This window comes from Myotis lucifugus, unplaced genomic scaffold, assembly GCF_000147115.1.
Source record: "Myotis lucifugus unplaced genomic scaffold, Myoluc2.0 scaffold_28, whole genome shotgun sequence".
Classification (NCBI taxonomy): Eukaryota; Metazoa; Chordata; class Mammalia; order Chiroptera; family Vespertilionidae; genus Myotis; species Myotis lucifugus.
This window is the reverse complement of record NW_005871076.1, coordinates 10062277-10067035: the sequence shown is the minus strand read 5'-3', so window position 1 is coordinate 10067035 and position 4759 is coordinate 10062277. Positions and strand designations below refer to the sequence as shown.

General features: G+C 54.9%; 1 pseudogene; it reads left to right on the top strand.

The window, feature by feature from the left end:
- Nucleotides 1-2925: 2925 nt before the first annotated feature.
- On the top strand, nt 2926-3511 carry LOC102422353 (annotated as a pseudogene).
- Nucleotides 3512-4759: the final 1248 nt, after the last annotated feature.

Genomic DNA, 4759 nt, shown 5'->3' with positions numbered 1-4759 from the left:
ACGCCATTCAAATTCAGAAATGGAGAAATCTGGTAAAACTTTGCTTTGTATTCTCAGAAGTGAAATGTTATTTCAATAAAATTTACTTTGATATACGTGGTTATGGTAAAAAGCATTAAAAAATTGGCATCCTATACTTTCCGGTCTTTTTTCCATACAGATCCATAGAGTAATTGCTTTACTTTAATACCGAGAGAACTAGGTCATCATCGCTAATGCTTTGGAGCAGCGGTTTTCAACCTGTGGGTCGCGACCCCTTTGGGGGTCGAATGACCCTTTCACAGGGGTCGCCTAAGACCATCGGAAAACACATATATAATTACATATTGTTTTTGTGATTCATCACTATGCTTTAATTATGTTCAATTTGTAACAATGAAAATACATCCTGCATATCAGATATTTACATGACGATTCATAACAGTAGCAAAATTACAGTTATGAAGTAGCCACGAAAATAATGTTATGGTTGGGGGTCACCACAACATGAGGAACTGTATTAAAGGGTCTCGGCATTAGGAAGGTTGAGAACCACTGCTTAAAGTCTCGGGTTTTCGCAGCGGTACCGGCCCCTGGGGAACTAGCTGGTTAGTGACTATAACCCGTCTCTGCTGCTGGTATCTCCACGGCCCCCGGTTCCACGCAGCTCCGAGGTGCTGTGTGTGCAGACACTGTGCACACCTGTGCACGATTATTTTCTTAGCGGCGGCGGACTTGCTTGACCGAAGGTCTGCACGGTTTTCACTACTCGTACTAATACGTCGCCGAAACGGCCGGTTGAATGTTCCTCGAGGACCAGTCCCCGCGTCCCGAACCCACTTGGGCGCGTAGGTCCCGCCCAGCCGCGTCCTCCGGGTCCAGAGGAACCTGCGGGGCTCTGACGGTTGCGCCCTTAGGTTTGCGGGGCTAACCTTACATTCCGAGGCGCTGCGACCCGAGGGCGAATTACCCCGGAGCGAACCCTGGGCGGGCCTGCGGGGTATGAAATTTACAAAGAGCGCCCAGCGGGGGCCTCGGGACCCATTCCCAGGCCAAGCGCCCCCCACAGCCAAGGCGGGGGCGCAGCGGGGGCGGCGCCGGCCGGGGAGGGGGCTGCGATCGCGGCCACTTCAAAGCGCTCCGTGTGGGGCCGTCGGGGGAGGGGCTGGGCTCGGAGGCCCACCCAGGGGAGCCTCCTGGGGCTGCCCCCTTCCCCACCGTCCCGGAAGGGGCCCGCGTGCCTGGGGCGCGCTGGGCAGGTGGGGGCATCCTCTTCCCTCGGCCTGGAGCGGGGGTCGGGGGGGGGGCAGCCCTTCCCCGCGACCCCTGGCTCAGCCCCACCCAGGGGCCGATCCGCAGACCTCGGCGCCCGCTGGCAGCCTTGGGCCCAGCCTCACCCAGAGCAAAAGTAACACCCTGAGCTTTTCCACCAAGCAGAATTCCCCCAGCCTCGACTTTCGATTTTGGGGTTGGGAGCGAGTGTCTTGAAAGAAATGAGAAAGTTAAGTTTTGAGTCTGAAAGGGTTAAAATGGTCCCTGTCCCTCGCCCCCCAGTTCCGCTATTACTGCAGATGCGCCAGTGCGGGCTGCTGGAGGCGTGGGTGATGGGTCCTAGGCAGAGAGCGTGGCCTGGCCCTGAGCTGGAGCCGCCAGGCCTTGGGCACAGCCCCTCCTCTCCACACTCCCCGCCCTCCCCTGGTAACCCCAGCACAGGGGGCAGAGTCCCCCCCCCCCTTCTCAGCGGAGGTTGTGCAGAGGGTGTTCCTGGTGGTGGGACCCAGCACCCCATGGCGAACCGCGCAGAAAGGGCCTCAAAGGGCTGAAGAGCTGGCGCTAGGGTGTAGCCTCCTTACCCAGGGCGTGAGCAGCCCCAGCCCATCTTGCAGGCACCTTCTAAGATATTTATTTGTTCATTTTTCATGTATTCAACAAGGGTTTGAGAGATTCTCACTGGGTGCTGGGTGCTGAGATTACAACCATGAAAAAAATCCAATAAGACCTTCAAGACTTTAGTGTAACCCAAAAGGAACAGGCACAGCAGCCTGCTTCAAACATTTCTGCACCAGATTAGAGCTGGGTCCAAACTTTGCCCTCGCTGAAGGAGGGGCCTGGAGCAGCTCTCCGGAGGCCAAAGACACTACCATCCCGCCCCCCCCCCCCCCCACACACACACACACCACCACCGCCTCCACCATGGCCTTGCCCCCGAGGCTCCCTCCTCCTCCCTTCTGATGCCTGCGACACAGAAGCCCGCAGTCCAGTTTCTGACATCAAGGTTGCTAAGATGCGCCAGTGCGCATGGACAGCACCTTGGGGATCAAAGGGCAAGGAACCTGGGGAGCTGCAAGGTGTCAAAATTCAGCTCCTCGGGGAGGAGGCACTGACCAAGTGTCCATTGGGGTCTGACCCTCAGTCTGCAACGGGACCATCCTCAGGTACAGAGTGTCCCTCTCAGAGCCACCAGGGGGATGTGTGTTAGTACCGGGTGTCCAGGTTCCCCCACTCCCACCCCAGCAATGCTCTCCCCCAACCTCCGTGTGGCCTCCTGCAGCCCAGCTGGGAACAAAGAGTGCCTCAGGGTCCTGAAACCCCAAGACCCTTAGGAGCCCCTCTCTGGGGATGTGGTCTCCTGTCGTCTCTTTTATGAAAACCTCAGAGCCCTTCCCAACCACGCTGTGTAAACAGCTCACCACCAGCCTCGAGCCCTTCCTTAGGCTCCACAGGGAAGACTGGGGTGAGGTGCAGGGGTGAGGGGTCGGTGGGCAGAAAAGGCTGGTCCTGCAGAAAAGGCTGTGTCTAGAGCCAGCAGGTCCCTGGCTTCCAGGCCCAGCTGGAACATCTGCCGAACAGACCTCTGAACCCACTGCCAGGGCCCGTAGAGCCCTACCTCCCAGCAGGATACCCACCCCGCAGCAGAGGGAGGAGCCCAGGTGAACTCTCCTGCACATGGTCTCCAAGGGTCAGGTGACCCTTCAAGTAAGTGGAGGCTGAGCACTGATTCTCACAGTGTGGTCCCTGATCCAGCAGCCTCACCTGGCAACTCGGCGGCCCACCCCAGACCTACTGAATGGGAAAGTCCAGGTATCTGGCCCAGCAACCTGTATCTTTAAAAGCTTTCCAGGTGATTCTCTCACACAGTAAAGTTTAAGCATCAGCGTTCTGATGTAAGGAAGACATTCTTTGCCCTTTTACTTCAGTACCTCCTATCCTTGAGTTGAGCTAGGCTGAGGGTCACATAAAAGGATTTGCTTGTGATGGTGACAGTCTGGAAACGATGTGGCTCCATGGGAGAATGAGTAAATAACCTATGGGAATACTATGCAGGCATTAAAAGGAGTAACATGGGCTCCTACCTTGAGCTGGTGTGCAGACGGCGCCAGAGCCGAGCCCAGCTGGTCGGAGGATTACAGGCGTGCAGCTCGCCATCTTCGCCAACATGCTGGGCGTGTCGCTCTTCCTGCTTGTCACTGTTACTACGTGGCCGCCAACAATCCCAAGAAGCAGGAATGAAAGTGGCGCCTTCTCCGCCCCAGGGTCCCAGGGCATAGTCCAGGCAAGATAGAGGGTGTGAGGGGCCTTCACACTTCCCTTCATCCCTTCTATCCATCACAGCATATAAAGTAACTACACCTGGGTTTTTCCAAACAACTTTTATGTCAAGTCTTCCTTAACCCTATGGAACACGAAGCTGCCACCACGTAGGGACCAGTATAGTGCCTGCTTTCTTTTCTACTCCTCCCCCCAATATAAAAATATAGATTTTTTTTGTGGTCAAAAACAAAAAAAATAATGTGGGTTTTCATACATTGATGTGCAAAAATCTCCAAGATACACGTGTACCGTTAAATAATAAAGGAAGTTGCTAAATGATACTTAGAACTCAGATTTATGTAAAAAGAAACATAGCCCTAGCTGGTTTGGCTCAGTAGATAAAGCATCGGCCCTCGGACTGAAGGGTCTTGGGTTCGAATCCAGTCAAGGGCACGTACCTCGGTTGCAGGCTTGACCCCACACCCTGGTCAGGACAAACGGACTTAGTGTTCACTCGGGGAGGGAAATGAGGGAGTAGAAAGGCTAGACAGGGCCTCCAGTATGTCTGGCCCAGGGGAGCCAGGCGGAGGTGATATTTATAAGCCAGGAACCTAGGAGGAGCTGCATTTGTTTGGGAACATATTACATTTCAATTTAGAGCAGTTGAACGAACATGTAGGGAAGGCCTACTATGTGCCCGGCCATATGTTCCCTTTGTTTTCAGAGCCATAGATGAGTTAGCCGTTTTCCCAGCGGCTGCACAAAGCAATCTCCTAGGCCCTCCCAGGCGAAGGGTTCCAGCCAAACATCTGCTGGTAAGCCCCACAGGCCACTGTCACCCCAGTCTTCACCCCAAGAAACCCACTCAACAAGGGAGCCCAGAGGCCAGAATAGAAAGAGAAATAAAGGCTGTTGTTGACATAAGAGGAAAAACCAGGCTTCCTGTTTGAACTCAGGCAGGTACTGGAAGCTGTGAGTAATGTCTGAATCTTGGCCTGCCCTTAAGACAGCCTGCGGTAGGGGCTTCTCACACTCGCTGTGAATCACTCACTCACAGGGGACATGGGGCCCAGCAAGGGCAGGCTGTGTAGAACCACGCACACAGGCGGCAGGGTGGGCGGCGACAACTCTCGGTACTCGCGGCTCTCAATCATCCTCGAGAAGGACCCAACATCAGATGATAAGGGCTTCTCCAGTCCCAGTGCCCAGTGGCCTTGCTCCCAACAGCCAGACCATTCCCAGGTCCTTG